This window comes from Nomascus leucogenys, chromosome 23 (assembly GCF_006542625.1).
Source record: "Nomascus leucogenys isolate Asia chromosome 23, Asia_NLE_v1, whole genome shotgun sequence".
Lineage (NCBI taxonomy): Eukaryota > Metazoa > Chordata > Mammalia > Primates > Hylobatidae > Nomascus > Nomascus leucogenys.
The window spans coordinates 6,548,841-6,570,725 of record NC_044403.1 but is presented as its reverse complement, the minus strand read 5'-3'; the positions used below and the strand labels follow the sequence as shown (position 1 = coordinate 6,570,725).

The 21,885-nt window shown below is 40.8% G+C and overlaps 1 protein-coding gene across 5 annotated transcripts in view; it reads left to right on the top strand.

Moving 5' to 3' along the window:
* The window catches only part of PPFIBP1 (PPFIA binding protein 1), a 542,301-nt gene that overhangs the window by 349,816 nt on the left and 170,600 nt on the right, over positions 1–21,885 (top strand). For 4 of the 5 annotated variants that reach the window (XM_003265639.4, XM_003265638.4, XM_003265637.4 and 1 more), the window contains exon 1: positions 19,309–19,562. The exons of the other annotated variant lie outside the window; for it this stretch is intronic. The gene's annotated coding sequence lies outside the window, so the exon portion shown is untranslated. Of the gene's footprint in view, positions 1–19,308; positions 19,563–21,885 lie in introns of those variants that run through there. 5 annotated transcript variants of the gene reach the window in all.

Here is a 21,885-nt window from a genome sequence, read left to right as displayed (position 1 = left end):
CTGATTCTTTAAATCTGGTATGAATCTCTGATATCCTCTATTTTAATAGATTCCCCTAACAATTCTTATGACTCAAAGTTTAAGAACACCATGCTCTATGGGCAAAAGGTACCTGGGATTACAAATTAGCTGAGATCCCATACAAGGTTAATCAAGGTTCTTTGGGAGCAGGGTGAAAGGGTGAGCATGAAGGAATTTCCAGACACAGAGAAAGGCAAAAAGCCAAAAGCTCTGGGAGCAATGACTAATATATTCAAAAGGTCTTGTGATAGGGACTATACTGACAGATCTTAAAAAGTCACAGTTACCTTGTTTACAGACACAAGGACTATTCAGACAAATTTATAGATAGAACTTGTTGTATGTTTTTTATAATCATCAGGTAAGTTCCCATAACTAGAAACTGTACTGGCTCATTTACCTGTAAATCCCAAAAAGAAGTAGTGAGTTCAGTAAAGCTTAAAATCTTGTGGTAGTCACATAACACTAATGACAAAGTAAGTTAGAGGCCTAGATTGTTTTAAAGAATAAATTAATATTTTACTAACTTCCAAGACATATTCGATTAGGATTTTGACTAAGATGGAATACTTTTCCCTGGGAGATGAATATCTTTGAAGTGGGAATGGTAATATTTTCACAACAATTTGTTTTCAATTCGTCAGCATCTCAAGCTGGAAAGCTGGAAGTCACAGTACTCTATTGAGAGAGGGAAATATTTAGTAAAGCACTGAAATATTAAGAAGGTATGAATGTCTACATGTGGTAATTCAGCTAACTGCTTTTGGTTGGTCAGGTCGGGTTTTATTTCAGATATTTTAATGCCATATTCAATTGAGCCAACTGCTGTACTCTAAACCATTTGCTAAAAATGTCTGAATCACTGCATAAATATGTTTTTGGTTTTGGACTAAGAGGAAAGAACATGAGTTTCACAAAATCTCCATTTGTCATGTTTTTAGGTGAAGACAGCTATGCTGCAGTGAAAGGAGCTTTGAACTTGGATTTAAAGTTGGGTTCAAGACATGATCCACTGTCAACTGTGTTTGGATGGGGTCAGCTAATCTCTCTCCCTGGAGGGGGATCCAAACAACCATTCCCCATCTGCTGAGAGTTCATAGCTAAGACCCTACTTTGGACTTGGCCTTAGTCAAAGACAGTTGTCTAACCTAAGCTTCCTCTCCTTCCCTAAGGGTGGTCTGCATCCAATGCCTCACCCAGGGTACCTTTTTAGAGGGCCATCCTAGCCACAGAGCTCCTCGTAGGGTCAGCTGAGGCCTCTAGCGCAATTGTATCACATTTCATCTCCATCTGCCCAATTCTGCTTCTACCATCCCCTCCACAGGTGTCCACCCTGTGAGTGTCCCCCAATAAACCTGTATGCAAGTCTTTGTCTCAGAGTCCTTTACCCAGAGAACATTACCTAAGACACTTGTGGAAATAAAGAATAGTCAAATGAGAACAAGCAGAGGCTATTTATTCAGAGGTTGCAATAGCAAAGGAGTCCATCAGTTGCATTTTGGCAGAGACTCAAAGGCAGGCAGAGGAGTGGGAAAACTTCAGAGTGGAAAAAAGGCAAGGTTGGATAAGCCCTGATTGGGACATCCCAGGTGATTGATTAGGGGGTGCATATTTGACTTTCTCTAGTTGATCCTATGTTGGAAGCAGGGACAAAAATTAGGGGAGCTTCCAGTTATTTCTCACGATTCGGTTTACACATATATAAATTAAGAAAAATAATACCCGCCTCATGAGATTGCTGGATTAAAGCATCTGATGTTTAATAGGTTTTGAGTATTATTGTTATTATTACTATGAATAATATTTTTAAACATGTGAGATTGCCTTAATTAAGAACTTTGTGTTTGACCTCATAGTGAAGAAATGAATTTGAGCACACTTCCTGATATATCTTAAAGTAAAAATAAGTGAACCACAGACCATGAAGTCTTGCTTGACTCCTTCCTTTTTCATATTCCTCTCTTAGTCTGTCAGGAAATCTTGTTGCTTAAAACACATGCAGAATTCAACTGCTTCTCACCACCTCCCTGATAGCAACCACCTTTGCATGTCACCATTGTTGCAAAAACCAACCAACTTTCTCTTCGTTCTCCTGATTCCCCCCCTGCTCACATATAATTCAGCAGTCAGAGTGACACTCTTTCATAATGCAGGTCAAATCGTGTCACCTTTCTGCTCCAAACCCCTTCAGTGGTTTTCCATTTCTTTCAAAGTAAATGCCAAAGTCCTTTCAACTACTTGTATTTGGCCACTGCCTTCTCTTGGCTCTGTAACCTCATCCTATTCTACTTGTCCTCTCGATCACGCTTCTCAAGTTCCACTGTTCATCTTGCTGTTCCTGGAACACATCAGGCACATTCTGGTCTCCAGGGCTTTGCCCGGGCCAGCCACTCTGCCTGGAAGTCTCTTCTCCTTGGCTTATTTCCACAGTGCCTTCAAATCTTGGCTCAAAGGTTATCTTCTTGGCTATAATAAAAAAGACAGATAATAGTAAGTGTTGGTGAGGATGTGTAGAAATTAGAATCCTATTATATTGCTGGTGGGAATGTAAATAATATAACCACTTTGGAAAACAGTTACTAAAAAAATTAAATGTAGAGTTACCATATACCTTCAGCAATTCCATGCCTAGGTATATATCCAAAAGAATTGAAAATATATATCCACATAAAAACTTATATGTGAATGTTCATAGCAGCAGCATTCATAATAGTCAAAAAGTACAAACAATTCAAATATCAATCAACAGATGAATAGATAAACAAAATGTGGTGTACTGATACAATAGAGTTATTATTCAACCACAAAACAGAATGAAGTATTGATACATGCTACAACATGGGTGACCTTGGAAAACATTATGTAAAGTGAAAGAAACCAGACACAAAAGTCTACATATTGAGTGATTCCATTTATATAAAATATCTAGAATATGCAAATCCATAGAGACAAGGCAGATTAATGGCTGTCAGAGGTAGGGAGGAGTGACTACAAATTGGTTTGGAGTTTCTTTTTGGAATGATGAACATATTCTGAAATTTCATGCTGTTGATGGTTGTACCAAATTGTGACTACACTAAAAACCACAGAATTGTACACTTTAAAATAGTGAATTTTAAAATGTCATCTTCTTAATGAGGCCCGTATAACCATCATGTCTAAAACTGCATTCCTCCCATCCCCATCCCACCTCTCCCAAACCTGCCCTGTTCTAATTTTTGTCATGACTTCCACCATAATATATAATTTACTTATTAGGTTTATTGTTTATCTGTCTCTTTCCATGAAAATGTAAGCTCCACAAGATCATAGACTAAACTAGGACTATATAGACATCACATTACATACAAAATATCAGAAAACATGTCTGAATGCTAAAAGGCTAAAGAGGAAAAGGAATAAGTTGTACCCAGGATGAGGGGGTCAAGGTTTAAAAGGGGTAGGTAACCAGGAGGGAGGAAATGGGCTAGATATACAGATAACAATAATATGTAATAACTAACAACAGTCATGTTGTTTTAAAAATATTAGTATGTTTCACACACTGTGTTAAGCACTTCATGCATATTTTATGATTTAATCCTCACAATTATTTTATAAGCCAGATATTATCATTATCCCCATTTTTATACAGGAGATAATTGAGGCACAGAGGATAGTAACTTGTTTAGAGTCCCACTGTAAAAGGTAGCGTCAGGATTTGAATCTAGATTTATCTGGCTGCAGTATCTGTGTCCTTTTCAAGTGACATGCAGTCTCCCCAAATTGGATTGTACGTTCTATGAAAGCAGGAACAATGCCATGTTAAGCCCTGCATATTTAGCATATAGCACACTACTTAGAAGATAGTAAATGTTCACAAAATATTTATGAATGACCAGCTGGGAATGAAGGCAGGTGCATGTAGTCCTAGCTACTCAGAAGGCTGAGGTGAGAGGCTCGTTTAAGCCCAGGAGTTCGAGGCTGCAGTGAGCAATGATTGTGCCACTGCACTCCAGCCTCATAACAGAGTGAGATCCTGTCTCTAAAACAAGCAAGCAAACAAAAATTATTAATGAATCAATGAACTAACATTTATTCAATATCAAGTGCAGCTTTCACAAGTGCTACAGGTGTTGGAAACCACCTGCAACCCTGGCCATCTCTGGCCTCATCTCTGCCATTGACAACTGTTCCCAGAAGCAATATAGATGCAAAGGTCATTGACATAGGCAAGGAATGGCCAATGGCCCCACTCTCCACCCAGCTGGAACGTGAGCTACTTCAGGGGCTACAACGTTTTCTGCTTTCTCCACTTCATCCCCAAATTGAATCCTCTCTTCAAGCCTAAAGTCCAGTTACTTTTTGTAGTACTGAAGGCCTCTCCATACCAGAGCATTATGTTGGCTTCCTTTCCCACCTTCTGGGTAGGAGCTCACACTGCCTGTCCCAATAGCTTCTGGCTGGTGAGACTGCCATATGCTCAAAAATCCGATTTTGTCTCATGACTTTTTTTCCTTTGGAAGAGCTTTTGCTGCATGTGTTGATAAACAAGCAAAGCAAGTGGTTGCAGTAACTTCTATAAAAGTAGAGGTTTAACAGTTGAGATGCTTTTATCTGTAACAGGATACCTAAATTATATTGGCTTAAAGAATAAGGACACTTATTATCTCATGTGGCAAAATATCCACAGTAAGGGTGGTTCCAGGGTTGGTTAGTTGAGCAGCTCAATGGTGTCATTGCTCTGAGTCACCATTTCTTCTATCTCTTGGCTCTCCCGTCATAGTCCCAAGGTGGCTGCCATGGCTCCAAACATCTTTATGCAACAGAAGGAAAGAATGGGAGAAAATATTTTCCCAGAAGCTCCCAGCTGACTTCCTCCTGGGAACCACCTGATCAGACTAGATTACAGGCCCCAACAAACAAATAACTGGGATTGATCTGCCTTTTTCCCCTCCACTGCACCTGTGAGCTGAATCACAACAAATGGTCATGCTGCTCAGTTGCCACCAAAGAACTCATTCTTCTAGAGAAATCGAGTACACACAAAAAGTGAACAGTCTCTTCTGGATGGTAGGATTGTAAGTGACTTTTCTTCTTCAGAAAAATTTATGCAGTGAACGTGTTTTAACTTTATTTATTTATTTTGAGACAGGGCCTCACTCTGTTGCCCAGGCTGGAGCGCAGTGGCATGATCATGTCTCATCGCAGCCTTGACTTCTCCGGCTCAAGTGATCCTTCCCAACTCAGCCTCCCAGGCTCAAGCGATCCCTCCCACCTCAGCCTCCTGTGTAGCTGGGACCTCAGGCACATGTCACCATGCTTGCCACATTGTTAAAATTTGTTTTAGAGATGAGGTCTCACTATGTTGCCCAGACTGGTCCTAAACTCCTGGGCTTAAGTGGTCCACCTGCGTTGGCCTCCCAAAGTGCCAGAATTACAAGCATGAGCCATCATGTCAGGCTTAACTTTTTAAAAGCCTTTTTATTAAAAAGTGTTCTTACAATTAACAGAAAATTCGCAAGAATAGAATGAGAAATTCCCATATACACTTTATGTAGATTCACCAATATTTAACATTTACCACATTTGCCTCATTAATTTCCCTGTCTCTATAATTTTTCCTGAGTCATTTGAAAGTCTGCATATATCATTCTCTCTCTCTCTCTCTTTCTCTTTTTTTAAAGACAGGGTCTCACTCTGTCACCCAGGCTGGAGTGCGGTGGTGCAATCATGGCTTCTACCTCCTGCAGCTTCTACCTCCTGGGCTCAAGCAATCCTCTTGCCTCAGCCTCCTGAGTAGCTAGGACTACAGGTCACCACACCGGGCTAATTTTCTTTTCTTTTCTTTTTTTGTGGATACAGGGTCTTGCTATGTTGTCATTCTCTTTTCTTTATAATACCTGAAAGTGTATATCCTAAGAACAAGAAATATTCTCTTACAGATCAATGGTTGTAAAATTTAGGAAATTTAACATTGATACATTACTTTAATCTACCACCTACATTCTAATTTTGTCAATTGTCCCAATGCTGTCTTTATAGAAATTCTTTTCCATGTAGGATCTAGTTTAGGATCTTGTATTAGGAATCTGGTCAAGTCTTTGTAATGTCCTTTTATCTGAATGACTTTCTCAACCTTTCTTTGTCTTTCATGCCCTTGACATGTTCTAACAGTAGGCCAATTATTTTCCAGAATGTCTATCAGTTTGGGTTTGTTTGATGCTTATTCAGAATTAGATTCAGATTATGCATTTTTGGCCAGAATGTTACCTAATTGGTGTTGCATTCTTTTCAGGATATCATCTCTGGAAGTATACAAAGTCCATCTGCCCCTCATTGGTGATGTTAATTTTGATCACCTGGTCAAGGTATTGTCTGGTTTCCCCACTGATGTACAATGTTTTAATCATAAGGGAAAATTATTTTAAAGTAGTGTATTATAAAATATCACATTACAATAACTGGGAACTGAATTTAAATGAAAAATTGTATGTCATGCTCTCCTGTTTGTACAAAGAACACTTACTACACCCCACTGGTCGCACCAAACTTGAGAGATAAAATAGGACTTGAAAGCGTCATGTTGCAGAAAAGAAACTAAGGTTTGGAGAGGTAAAGTCAGTTGCTCAACGTTTGTGCCAGAGCCAGGACTAGGACCAGGATACTCTCTCCCTGGTCTGCCACCCTTCGCCCTCCACAGTACTCAAAAGCCACAGCGTAACAAATGCTTCTCCCTGCTCAGCTGTCACCCAAGAACTCTTTGAAAGAAATTCCTTCCTTCCCTTCCTTGTCACTTAATATAATTGTAAGATTCCAAGTCTTCAGTTCCAGACTCCAGATCTGTTCACATTAAAATGCAATCCAGGTCCAAACTGGAAGTGAGTTTCCTGTTTTATCATTTAAATGAGTTACCTTAAGCCTTGGTTATCTCAGCAAACTTTCTTCTCCCTGCTCACTGGTCATACTTGGAGCCAGCCAAGAAGGAGATAAAGAGGCTAGGATACAGTAGGCTGGATTCATTCCTCAGAGGTGTCTTTGTATGCTTGTGAGTAGAAGAGTAATGATGTTTTTTTTCCTGGCTGGAAACAGAATCAACTGTGCTATTTTGAAATCTACCAAAGGCAGACAGCCCAAGAACATATAATTGCAGAGAGACAGTTTTTTCTGGCATCCGTGTCTGTGTGTGTAGGTTGTGAAAAGCAATACTGGCCTAGCAGTAGATTTAGCGTCAAGCGAGCTGAGATTTAGTCCCAGGACGGTCACTAACGTATTCTCTATATTGCCATTTTGTTCACAATAGCAAGTAGTGACCTTTCTGTGCCTCTGCTTCTCCAACCAGTGATAAGAAGAGCTGCTCTTACATACGCACACTGGTATTTCACGAAGACAAATAGAGCATAGTGAAGGGAAAAAAGCGTACTGGTTCTTCCACTTAGTGGCTGTGGGTTATGAGCAGAATTGTGTCACTGCCAAATTCGTATGTGGAAGTCCTAACCCCTGGTATATGAACGTATTTGGAGATAGGGTCTTTAAAGAGATAATTAATTTAATTTTTTTATTTTTTATTTTTATTTTTAAGATGTTTGATTTATTTTTAATAACGCTTCATTGTATATTTTATACACTCTCAAGTTACAGAAAACTGCAATGCTGAAATTCAACATTGGCTAGTGTCAAATGATTCCTTTTTCAAAAAAAAGATTTTGGTTTTAGGAGTGAAACAAATGGATCATGGAGAATGAATGCAGTAGATCATTACACAAGTGATCAGTCAGCATCTTTGCCTCCACATTAAGGTCACTGAGTGAATAGCTCAGATTTATAATATCTGAATTTCATGCCAGCGTAAAACCCACAACCTAGACTAAGTTATCATAAGACATTAGGAAGAAAGTATGGTGATAATATATCCATCCAAATGCTACATAAACAGAAACACTGTGAGAAAGTTGGCTGAGCACCTGAATAATCTAATTCATAATGTCTCCAAAAAGCCATACAATGATTTAGGGGAAATAATGAATGAAGATAAAGACATATATAATTTAAGATATGTATGTATCATATATATTTCAGTCTTTAGACTTACTGTGTTAGACTTGCCTAGATAATTGTCCACTAAAAGATAAAATATTCTGATTTTTTTCTGCTACTGTTGGAGACATTCTGATACAGTTTCATTAAAGTTATTAAGTTTGAAACTGTACCTTTCTCATATTTTTCTAAAGAAATTTCTGATGTAGTGAAATTACATTAACTTTCAAGGTAGACAAACCAGTCCTACGACATACTAGCTACATTGACTTGAGTAAGTTTTTTTTTATTCTTTATTTTTGTTAGTTTTCCATTTTTATTACAAATAGAATTAAGAAATGATAACTAAAGAGGTAATTAATTTAAAATGAGGTCATGAGGGTGAGCCTTCATCCCAAAGACCATGTGAAGTGACAGAGAGAAGGTAGCCATCTACTAGACAAGAAGAGAGGCTTCAGAAGAAGGTGCCACCTGCGTTGACACTGATCTTGGCCTGCTGGCCTTCAGAGCTGTGAGAATATATATTTCTGTTGTTTATGGCACCTGACCTGTGGGACTTTGTTATGGCATCCCAAGCAGACAAATCCAGGGACCCGAGGAAAGTTACTTAACCCTTCTAGGCAGGATAAGTGACATAATTTTCAGGGTCCAGCGTAAATGAAAATGTGGGGACCCTTGTTGAAAAGTTACTAAGAATTTCAAGACAGCAACAGTCAAGCATTAAACCAAGTATGGGGACCACTCTAAGCAGCCCTGTGCAACTGCACATGTTACCCACCCATGGAGCCGATTCTTGTTCTAGGCCTCAGTTTTGTCATCTGGAAAGTGGGGGTAATAATTGCACTTACTTTTCGGGCTGTTGGGAAATTAAATCAGATTCTAGGACTAAGGTTTCAGAGTACATGAAAGGGCAACCCAGAAAGGTGTTCGAAGTTTGACATTAATTGTCATGCCTGGGTTGAGTTCCAGGATCACAAGAAAGAATAGCTTTTTTTTCTTTTTCTCCGTTTATGGTCAATGAGCCATTAGTGGGAAGAGAGAGTGGAGATGGGGAGGAGAGAGCATGGATATTTTAAAGCTGAGAGATTCTGCTGGGGCGAATAATGCAGATTGTTTGATGATTTGCTTGTTTATAGTCTGAGGGTCTCTGCTTCAGGGCAAGTGACTCCTTCTCCTCCTTCTCTCTTGCCTGCTACCCAGGAAGTATGCTCCACTGCAAGCGGCATTTGGACTCCAGAGCCTCCGTGTGGTTGCCTGACTTTCTGACAAAAGTGTTATTATTTCCACACATATGACTCTTTTATTCTATAAATAAATAAAGCTTTAGAAGTCAACTGAACACAACCCTGATGTCTAAAATAGGACAGAATAAATAAAGCTGATCCTTATAAGATTAATCCACATTAGAAGGTAAAGAAAGCCAGAGGATTCTGAGTGACATTTTGAAAGGAGGCAATTATTTTATTTGACGTATTTATTATCTTCTAAAATAATTTAGACGCCAGGAGGTTGAATGAATTAGAATAAAACCTCCAACACAAAAGCTTTTTCAAACAATAATATTATATGGCAATAATTTTTAGTATAAGACAAAGTTCTAACTGAATCTTCTGCTGGTATTTTGGTGGATTTCATAGCATAGTGAACAGAAGAAATCTTAGCGGTTCTTCTTTGCAATTCAACCTCTCCCAAAGGAGGCTGAATCTAGGGTCCAAATCTTTTCCTTCTTAACATGATGATGTGTAGCCACCCCAGAACAATCGGGTTCAACTTTTATGTAACAAAGCTGTGAGCTGTTTTTCTGTCTCAACAGATGTCAGGTCATGTAACCAGAGCATGCCCAGATGAACTAAATGTGCAACAATGGGGGGAACTTCAATGCTCAGAAGGAGGATTGGAGACTGAATTAACAAGTGGACACCTCATGGCCAGATGCAGGATCCAATCAAATCGAGTTCCGGTGTCCCCATGGCAGGATGCAGTCAGATCATGTCTCCCGACATTACCTCATTGCAAGATCCAATCAGATCACACCTCATTACCCTGTGGTTATAAAACCTGGCTCAGCCCCCAGCTAAGAGAGACATGCTTTGGGAACCAGTCCTGATCTCCTTATGTGTTACATTAATTTTTAAAATCCCCCTTGTTAAATCCTCCTTGGTTGTGGTCATCGGGTTAACACCTGCCCAGTGACCAAATCTACCTGTTGTGTGGGTAGCAGATGGAATCACTAAGTCACGATATCCATTGATTGCCCTTTTGATAGGAAAGCTCAGAACTTTTATAAACCAGTCCTATAAGAAGCAGCATCTTTCCTTATACTACTGGTTACTCTCATAAATGTAACTCAATAAAAGTGAAATAGGGTTGATTGAGGGAAGTTTTTTGTTTGTCTGTTTGTTTTGAGACGGAGTCTCACTCTGTTGCCCAGGCTGGAATGCAATGGCATGATCTCAGTTCACTGCAACCTCCGCCTCCTGGTTTCAAGCAATTCTTCTGTTTCAGCCTCCTGAGTAGCTGGGATTACAGGCGCGCCCGGCTAATTTTTGTATTTTTAGTAGAGACGGGGTTTCACCATGTTGGTCAGGCTGGTCAGGCCGGTCTCAAACTACTGACCTCGTGATCTGCACGCCTTGGCTTCCCAAAGTGCTGGGATTACAGGCGTAAGCCACCGTGCCTGGCCTGTTGTTTTTTTTGTTGTTGTTTTGATTTTAGTAACATGAGATATGCTATGTCCTGACTCTGTTCTCATTATAGTTAAAATAAATAAATCTAAACTCCTTTAAGACCCTAAGTGAGCTGGCTGCTGATATGAGAGACTGTAGAAAGATAAAACAATATTCAAGCTTCTTTTCTTTTGGCCCTTTGTTCATTGCCCCTGTAATCATAGCTTCTTCATGCTAGTTGCTTAGGGAACTGGTTTGTAAAGTTCTGAGCTTAGGGAAGGAATGAAGCAGAACAGGGCCATGTAATTAATATAATGATATTTAATTAATATGCAATGATAATTATATGTTGTAAACTAATACATTCTAAAATTCCCACAATGTGTGACAAAAATATACCACCAAGACAGACTGAGGTTGACCTAATGTCACAATGTAACATGATTTAGAGACAAACTTGATCTTGATCACCAGATTACATATTAAGAACTTTCACCTCATTTCAGAATAAAAACACTTCACTTTGTCTGCTCTTATTTTTTTCAGGGAAGGTAAAATGCTCTCACATTTATTATCTCGTTTAAAGTCATAGCATTCCTTAAGCGCTTTTAAGTAGTAAGGCATTAAAAGTATTCAGATTACCTCAGGTGATAGAAATTTAGTGTGAGACTACCTGAGGAAGGAAGGAAATGCAGGAAAACCACTGAACCGTCAAGCCCCATGAGAACTGGAGCACAGTCCCGGATTCAAGAGTGAATCTACTAGTCTATTATTCTTACAGCTGAGCTTCTCTCTCAGCACAGACTCTACTGCCAAACTCGGCTGTATTATGCTACTTCCTAGTTATGTGACCATGGGCAAGTTACTTAAGCTCTCTGTGGCTTGGTTTTCTCATCTGCAAAGTGGAAACGGTTGAAGGTAATATATTTAAAGGCATTTAAAATACAGTTCGAGTCTCCCTTATCTGAACTGCTTGGGACCAGAAGTGTTTAGGATTTCAATTTTTTTTTTCTTTTTTCAGATTTTGGAATATTTGGATTTTACTTACAGGTTCTTGTAAGTAACTTGCCAGCATCCCTAATCTAAAAATCTGAAATCCAAATTGCTCCAATGGACATTTCCTTTGAGCGTCATGTTGGCACTCAAAATTTCAGATTTTGGAGCATTTTGAATTTCAGATTTTCAGATTAGAAATGCTCAACCTGTAGTACCTGACGCACAAAAATCGGCATGTGTTCGCTATCATCGTTACCATTGTAATTATTGCTGCCCTATTTTTGATTCCTTCAGTAGCTAGTGTCCATCACCCCTGTGGCATCCACCGCCTCATGGCTCCTGACTACTGCTTTTTCTAGGTGTGACTCTCAGCACATACTACTCTTTTCTGCTTTATGTTTTACTTCAGCTCCTGTCTATTTTCTTCTGATTTCATCTTCTAGACTTCATGCTTCTACTTACTATTCTGTGCATGACCTTCATTCATTCTGTTTATGACCTTTATTCCATGTGCCTCCTTGCTTCTACTCTACTCTATGGTCTGGTTTTCTACACATATTCAATGTGTCATATTAAATGTCTTGAGGGAAGATATACATGGCCCAGTTAGTGGGTGTTCAGTATAGATCTCTGCTGAACAGTTCCTGTGCCTGTTTGCCCCAGGCCATTGACAAGTTTATACCTGGCTGTCTTCATTCAGGTGGGAATCCATGCTTCAATCAGTGCTATTGAAGGGTGGTAGGAAGGTCGCTGAGGAATCCTGGGTATAGAGAGCCATTTCAGACTCTCAGAAGGAAGTTGTGGAGTTAGCAGCATCAGAGTTCCATGGAACACCCTTTTTTAGTTTGTTTGCATTAATGACATCCCAATCACAGATGAAGAAACTGAAGTTCGAAATTGTCAAATGATGTTGGGTCTTACAACTCAGAGCACGCACTTAACGTAATTTTACCAAAGAAGAGGTGCTATTTCTTACACTTTCTTTTATTCAGAAATGGGTGATGACCTCTTTTCAGAAATGAATGTAAAAGGCACTAATATGGCTATTACATTATGTATAATTCAGAATTCAAGCCATATAGGATCAAACGGAAATTAAAGTGAAATAAGATTAAGAGGTTTAAAGCCTTTAAAAGACGGACATACTGGCTGGGGCACAGTGGCTCATGCCTGTAATCCCAGCACTTTGGGAGGCCGAGGTGGGCAAATCACGAGGTCTGGAGTTCGAGACCAGTCTGACCAACATGGTGACACCCATCTCTACTAAAAATACTAAAAATTAGCTGGGCGTGGTGGTGGGTGCCTGTAACCCCAGCTACTCGGAAGGCTGAGGCAGGAGAATTGCTTGAACATGGGAGGCGGAGGTTGCAGTGAGCCGAGATCATGTCACTGCACTCTAGCCCAGGTGACAGTGCGAGACACTGTCTCAAAGAAACAACAAAAAAAAGACAGACACACTAAAGTGATATTTGGGATACTTTCCCATTGCTTCCTTAATACCCCAGCTAGTTTAACAAACCACAGTACTGATCATCTGGCAATTCAGATGTTGCACAGTCAGCATCCTTCAGTGGAAAGGAATTTCTGAGGATAGACTCTGGAAGAGCAAGGGAAAGTAGCAGAGAATCTAATTTTTATGGGACTTGGGAGATAGATGCTATATCCTGAAGGTTTATCAGCAACTTGTTTCAACGTGCCAGGAAAATTTCTTCAATGAAAGCATTTGTTTAAGCCAATTTTTCCATCATCATCTTACATCTGTTTTTAGCTAAAATTTATTTCTCTTAGTCTTCTTTGACAGAAGTGTCTGGGTTAAAGTTAACCTGCCATTTTAAAATGTAAGTTCTAGTCAAGTAAAAGAATTCTAGTTAAATATTAGGAAAGACTGAAGAGACAATAAATTAATGATTGTCTAGGTGACAGGTGAATGAAGTAGAAATTAACGGATCAGTCTGAAGCCTGGGAATTGTATATACGGCACTGGTCCAGGGAATGTCAAGTTGGGTAAATTTTGATCAGTAGTGAGCCATGACATATTATTTTAAAACTGAGCCCTATTTAATATTGTGGCAGGTGGAAATCAAGGGGGGACTTACTGGTTTTGAGTAATGCTCTGTTGTTGCTGGGCGTGTTCCTAAGACTTTGAAGAGGCCTATCCACAGTGCACGTTGATAGGAAGGATGGCGGGGCTCTCCCACCCAAAGGTTTGACAGCTGTAGAAAGCCTTGGGCTGCTTGGGGCAAACATTATGCAGATCACCTACATTCAATGAAAAACAGGAATTGCTCCTGTGTATTGAAAAGGCTGGCTCCCTATCTTGTTGACCTCTCTCAGAATACAGAAACCAGACATACTTTTTAGGAGATTCAATTAAGGAAGTTTGTAATGAGGTTAATTGTTTAAGGGAATTTAATTTGTTTAATTTAGTCATTCATTGAACATTAATCAAAGACCATGAAAACCAATTATCCTTATTTTTAATTAAATTTTTTTCAACTTATAAATAGACTAATAAAACGAGTAAGTTGAATGTAACTAGATTTTTAGATGTATCTGGTGAGTAACCAGAGAATAACCAGCACAACTGGGTTGCCAAGGAAAAAGTGATTAAAATAAGACTCCCCACTTGGAGCAAGATATTGTGCCTATTTCTAACTTGTCTCTATGGGCAAGAAGGGAACGGGGAGGAGGGGTGGATTCAGAAATGATGTCAATGGTGATAGCTAGGTAGTGGCTTAGTATTCAATGAAAGGATATTAAAATAATGTCTGGATTATCACCAATGCCACGCTTAGGATCAGACAGAATAAACAGTAATTTCCTTTAGAAGGAATTCTGAAGCTAAGCTTGTTTGATTTGGATTTGGGTTCATGATTTATACCATGTGTTTAACCCACTCTGTGTTTGGCAGTGTGACTGGGATAACAACAACTGGAGGCACCCAGATCCTTTGTGATCTGTCTGGTCAATTTATTCCTGAACTTCTGAAGACCCAGACCATAGCAGGTGATGAGTTTCAAGCAAAAGACAGCATTCGTTCACTTATTCATTCAGTGAATATTTAATCAATGTCTATGGGACAAAACATGGTTCTAGATCCCACAAAGGATGTAAAGATGAAATAAATTAGCATTCTATTCTTGAGGACTGTAAGAAACTTGGAGCCAGAAAGGAACATAAGGCACCTGTAAAAATAATAGTACAATTGTTTTATGTCGTAGGAAAAAGGAAAATATGTTTGCTTATCACCTATGATGTGTCAGGCAAGGTGCTCTGTCATCTTGCATATGACATCTTGTCAGATCCTTGCAACAACACTGTGAGGTAGATTTTTGTAGAAACAGGCAAAAATCACAGTGAGGATGTATTATTAGGAAATATGGGTGCAAAGTCATGCTGTGCATGCAGTGTGGGCATATGAAGAAGAGTGGAAAATAAGTTCAGAAAGGTAAGTTGGGGGCAAGGATGTGAAGGCTTTCAGATACCAGTCAAGAAAGTTTGATGAGTTTTGTTCCTTGGTAAAGGGAGACTCATTTAAGTGTTTAGAGTCAGGAGTGATCAGGGTTGTGCTTTAGAGAGCTGCACCTGGAAACCTATAAAGACCAGACAGGCAAATGACGTGGACTTGATGAGTAGAGTGAGCTTTTTCTGGTATCTGCATCCAAAGACGGGGAGGTGTCCTCATGCCTCCTCAGATTTGGGGATGGTGTAACGGAAAGAGTCAGCTTGTTCTGTTACTGCAAAGGGCAGAAGTGAGAGTGTAAATTGTGGACAATCAATGCTTTAGATACAGAAAGACAAAATAGGTTTGGAGTCAAATAGACCTTGGTTTCAATCCCAGTTCTTGGCGATCTGGAGCAATTTACTTGTATAACCCCGGAGAGTCTTTGATTCCTCATGTCAAAATGGTGCTAATAACACTTACCTTACAGGATGTTTGTGAGGATTAAATGAGACACAAGACAGATGTCTTTGGGGAGAAAGTCAGTAAAGCAGGATCCAGATGGATATGAGAAAGATCTTTAATGGTGGGCTGCTTGCTTATTTTGTGTGTTACTGGTTGCCAGTTAAGTTCAAGCAGGGGCTGGAAGCTACCTGTAAGGAAAGCTGAAGAAGGGTTTCTTGCATTTTAATAGTGGTTGCATCAAATGACTTTTAGGATCCATTTCAAGTTCTAATTGAGCAGGTGTTCTCTTGCTCTGCAGTGTCTCTTGCTCCCTGCCCTGCAATAGTGATACTTTTTGGCCAAAGGTTAGGCTGGTCGTAGGAATAACTAGGCAGAAAATATCTAGACCTACAGAGTAAATTAGCGTTGAAACCATAGGAATAATAAATGATCATTTGCACTAAGCCAGCCAGGAGCCAGGATAGTGAGTAAGTTCTGGCTACCTGCTCATCAGGCATCCTGTCTTGCTTCTGCTGCACTATCCTGATTTTTTTGGAGTTTCCCCAAGATACCCAGAGGCCAGTGATTTCAGTATGTTTATTTAAGGGTTACACTGTCTTCAAAAAATGAAGTATCATGGTGAAGCCTAAATGTAGAGCAGATAAAGGAGCTGTAACTCTGGTTAAAGAGAGGTGGAAGGAGGCTGAAATCTGAACCATTGGTTCCTTCCTCACCCACTCTGTAACCTCTAGCTTGAATGTTACTGCTCCAGACCTGGCCTGTTTTCAGCCTTCCCTTTGAGTCTTTTGTTTTCTGGATTCTGGATGGCAGCTGTTATCACTCCAGCTGCAGAAAGGATGGGAGGCGACTTCCTGTTTTTCTATCCTGCCATCTCTGTGGGGGTGGGACATTCCCTCTCCCATCTCCTGTGGCTGGCTGTAGTTTTGGAAAAATGTGAGCCTGGATGCAGCCGTCCTGACTAGGGCTGGAGGAATGGCTGGTAGCCACCCAGCCTCTGTTTGAAGGCGTCTGGGAGCAAGACAGGCAACAGACACTGATGGACAAGTTGTGTCCCTGACTGTGGGACAGGGAAGGGTCAGTAGCTAAGAGGGAGGTGAAGTAGTTGGTCCAGAAGTGATCTGAGGGAGTTAAGGGTGTTGAATGAACAGTGGGTAGGGGTGTGGGAGAACAGAAGGACTCCGGCCAAAGCATGAAAAGAAAGAGAGAGGAAAAAAAGAACAAGAAGAAACCGTTAAAGTTTTTGTCTGAGAGATTATTTGGGGATAGACTGCATTTAAAGAATGGAAGAGAATAGAAATGATACTATGATCCATTTTCTCATGCCCTGTATTTTTATTGAGCCTTTTCCTTGAATTGGGTATAAGGAATATAAAGAGGTCCTATAAGCAAGATGCTTGCTCTTCAGAGTTTGGGAAGGCAGGAAAGGCATTTAACTGGACATGTATAACCACATGTTTACACATCTACACAATCTCAATCCTTATAACAACCTTTAACATAGGTATTGTCAGCCCTATTTTAAAGAGGAGGTAACTGAGATTAGGGATGGATGTTTCGGTGACTTGCCCAAAGTTACCCAATAGGTAAGTGGCAGAGCCAGGCCAAGAACCTTGAGTCCTTTTTTCTGTCCGCAGTAACACACAGCTAAGTCTTGGCAGAGGACGAGGACTTTAATTTAATTAGGCTTTGAGAGAAGGGTGGGACTTAACACACAGAGGAGTGGGGATTCCGGTTAGGCTGAAAGATGAGAATGAAGCAGGGATCTGTGAGTAGACCTGTCTGACTACAGAGAGGGTTTCCTGGGAGGGAAGTGGGAGATGAGCTGGGAAAGGTAAGGAGAAGCCGGATAAGTGAGAGTTTTAAATGGCTAGATAACAATTGCAGGGAAAGGGGGACCTGATTTAGAGGGGAAGATGTTGATGACAAAACCAAACATTTTAGAAAACTCATCTGGTAGTGGTACAGAGAAAGAATTAGAACTGGGGGAAACTGGAGTCAGAAATTCAAGTCAGGAGTTTGGAATAGTGCAGGTCTGACAAGCAACAAGATGGTAATGATATAAAGTAGGTCTGTGAGAGCAGTGGCCCAAGCCTGTGGATTTCTTGCAGCATTCTACTGTTTGAAAAAGTATAAATTATGGACACTCAATACTTGAGATATGGAAAGAAAAACAATGGCTTTGGAGTCAAATAGACCTTGGTTTCAATCCAAGTTCTGGGTGATCTGGAGAAATTTACTTACATAACTTTGCTGAGCCTTTGATTCCTTATGTTAAAATAGGGCTAGTAACACTCAATTTACAGGATGATTGGGAAGATTAAACAAGACACAATGCTGGATTCTTTGCATCCCTCTACAATTTTTGGCAGATCGGTGAAATGTATGGCACGTCATCAATCAAAAAACAATGAGGCTTGGCGCGGTGGCTCACGCCTGTAAACCCAGCAGTTTGGGAGGCCGAAGAGGGAGGATCACCTGAGGTCAGGATTTCGAGACCAGCCTGGCCAACATGGCGGAAACCCCGTCTCTACTGAAAATACAAAAATTAGCCGGGTGTGGTGGTGGGCGCCTGTAGTCTCAGCTACTTGGAGGCTGAGGCAGTAGAATCACTTGAACCCGGGAGGAAAGAGGTTGCAGTGAGCCAGATCATGCCACTGCACTCCCGCCTGGGTGGCAGAGTGAGCTGTTTAAAAAAAGAAAAAAAAAAAAAGAAAGTTATTAATTCACTATATTTTTAGAAGATGGTGGGTTATATGCTACCTATATCTCATACAAATAAAGCTGCTTTTCACCATTCAGTTCTGCCTCTAAGCAGCATCTGCCTCGAAAGAACCATCTTCTGAGAACCTTTCTCTTCTGTCAGCCAAAGGGATTATACCGCATGATATCTGTCAAGGATAAACGTTAGTTAATTCTTAATTGATAGCTCAGCCACTACAATTGGTTCCATTCAACAGTAATTATTCTCATGTGGTTTGTGGAACTCAATTGTGAGGTCCCTCCTTCCTCCACCCTTTTCAGTGTGTGCATTAAAACAGCAGCCTTAAGGTCTTTAAACGGGTAAAAACATTTTTCTTGCTTCAGAGATTCAATTTTACTTGCCCGAGAAGCTTGTGTGGTGTGATTTTCATCGCTAAAAGCAAAAGCAGCCACATGGCTGATAACACCACCACTTAACAATTCAAAGCTCGGTCACCGTTTTCAGGAGTATCTTCCAAATCTTTCTGAAGTGCTTTTGAAGTTCTACATTCCCCGTCTAAGGGAACACCCAGCAGTCCCAGGATAAAAGGGCAGAAGGGTGAGCTGACGTTTTCCTTTATTTGCATGGCTTAAAGCTAGCCATTTTCTACACCACGCGCCGCCGGGCTTGTACAAGCCCGTGTGCCTGTGACACCGAGGCAATTGTTTCTCCTTAAAAAGGGGGTTCGCGTGGGTTAGTTTCGTTTCTGATCTGGAATCTCAGTAACTACAACAAGAAAAGTTTAAAACTCGACCCGCCAGGTTCTTCCCCATCGGATTATCTCCGTTCCTTAGAGATAGCAGGAAGGGCAGCATTTTCTTCCATCCACCCACTTCCAGTCCTAGTCTGGCTCAGCGAGGAATGTATAAAATTAGTGGACTCCTCTGAGTGACGTTCCCCGGCTCCAATCAGCGGGCGCGCAGGCGCCTCCGGCCCTGCCCCACTGCTGACTCTCTTTGGCTGATTCCTGCAGGGAGGGAGGAGAGAAGGGCGGCAGTGGGAGGGGGAGGTACCTGGAACTGGGAGTGATGTCAGCTCCCAGCTCGGTGCCTGCCCGGATTCCTGACATGGTGTAGTGCAGGCAGGGTGGGGAAGGGACGGGCAAGGACTCGTGTGCTGCGAGCCGGAGGCCGGGCCGGAGTGCTGGGGCTTTGAACTCCGAGAGGAGGTGGACCAGAACTTTTGGAACTAGTGCCGGTGGCTCTCCACCCCCCAGGTAAGGGCGTTTTACTCCACTCCGAGACGGGAGGGAAGTGGCACCGTTGTGTGGCTGCAGCTGGCTGTTGCAGCTGCTCCTCCTCTTCCCCGGGTCGATTTCCTTGTGCAACTCATTCCTGTTTCCCAATGGGAACGGGCACTTTTTGGGGGTGGTGAGAGGGCAGGGGTAGGGCTTAACTCTTGGGGCTCCGACCGAGCTTGTACGTGAAGAATACTCCAGGATTGGACGTTTAGGTCTTGTCTGTATCCTTAGACCCCCACACCCTAGGCTCCCAGTAATACCTGAGAACCCCAACCAGAGGGGCGTGTGTGTCTCTCTGTGTGTACTGGGGCATTTAAAAATGCCACAAAAAATTATGGATCATCGACTCAAAAATTATGCTCGTTGAAAAGAAAAAAAAGTTTTGTATTTTTTTGTCTCCTTGTGGCCTATTATATATTAAAAGAAAATCAATGTTATTCTTTTATATCAATGTAAAATATCCTTTTGTGTAATCCAGTCAGGATGTGAGAAATTCACTTGGGGTGTTTATTAATTATGAGCTTGTGGGAAAACTGGTCTCTTGGGGGCACACTTCTAAAACTGCAACTAGTATTCACTCATTTTAACCGAGAAATCCCTTCAGCTGCCAACTTTATATCTGGAGGGGTTAGGATGGCTGCTGAGAATCTTCAGATCTGTTTCCTGTGGCTGCTTGAGGGGCAGGCTGGTAGTTGTGTTTTCAGGGATCTTTTTTAGAGAGGGGAGTCTTAACAGGGAAATGCGGTGGAAGGCGTGGCATATAAACTCTTAATTATAGGGACGTGAATTTTTCAACATGTGGAACCAAAACAAATCCTTGCTTTCAGTAAGAACTGCGGAGAGCAACAGAAAGAGAACTTGATTTCAAAGTCCAAGTTTGGTATTTTGAGAAGGCAATTGCCTGTCGGGAGGAAAAAGATACTTTTAAGAAGTGAAAGAATAGAATTCTGATTTCTGTTTATTTCCTATTTCAAACCCTGTCTTTTTCCTATGCGGAGATTTTGTGTGCCCAGGTCGCTAACTGGGCGTGATTGACTTTCTCGAGGGGGCGGGGAAATTGACTCCATATACTGATTCAGGACCCTCTCATCAGTGCTTTAAGGCTCTCTTCTGGAGCAGGAAGGAAAAAAAAAAAAAAAAAAAAAAAGTAAGCGCTGAGACTCCTGAGTCAAGTTTCCCCTTTCTTTCACCGAAGTTCCTCCTCAGCAGTGAGGATCCTCCTGTTGCCAGGTCTGGAGGAAATGGGAGTGGACTTCATTGTAAGTCAAAATCCATATCCCAGGCCCCTGAAGGAAAAGGCATTTCCAGGAGATGGAGAAAGGAAGAAGCCACAACAGTACGTCTAGTAAACCCAAGTCAGGAAATGGGATAGAGGACTATAGATGGGGTTCTCTATCTTTCTAGCCAAATGACCATTAGGTTTCAGAACTAGAAAGAAGTGTTTGGTTGTGCTGTTGATGACATACCTGGGTCTGTATTGTTCTTAGTTCCTGAAAAAATTGAATAGAGTGGAAAAAGAGCAGGCTCTTTGAGAGAGGAAATTTGCTTTATTGGAAAGACAACATTTTAATTTTGGTTTGTATTTTGGCTTAAGACACAAAAATTGCAAATGGCTCTGCAATAATGGTGAACAAGTCTTTTCTATTTATGTTCTATGGGGAGTACATGAAACCTACTGTGTTTTCCAGTTACTTTTCAGTAGGATAGAGCTGTGGAGTGGAGTTTCTGTGGGCTAATGTGAACTCACTGTAGTGTTCCTTGTGTTCCAACTGCATTTGTAATACCAAAAGATGGGGCTGCAAAAGCCAGACAGTTAAGTAAAGAAGAGTATCTTTAGGATGTTATCCTTATGTGCCAAATTCAGATTTACACTTTCTTTCCAAGAAACTAGTCCTAGTTTAGGGACTTGAATATACCAAAACTCCAAATTTGATTCACAGTTTGAGTAATAGCAGTAATTTTACATACTTAATTTAAACCAATATTTCTCTTTCTCAGTCCACGTTTATGAGGCAGATATGGTGTAGGAAAACACAGAATACTTAAAAGATGTTTGAGTTATTGAGGAAGGTAGGATCAGTTTTTGGTTAAATTCCTTTTGACCAACAACTGTCATATTTCCAAGAGCAACTTTAAAAATTAAGGTCGGCCAGGTTTGGTGGCTCACGCCTGTAATCCAAGCACTTTAGGAGGCTGAGGCAGGCAGATCACCTGAAATCAGGAGTTCGAAACCAGCCTGGCTAACATGGTGAAACCCCATTTCTACTAAAAATACGAAAAAATTGCCGAGTGTGGTGGT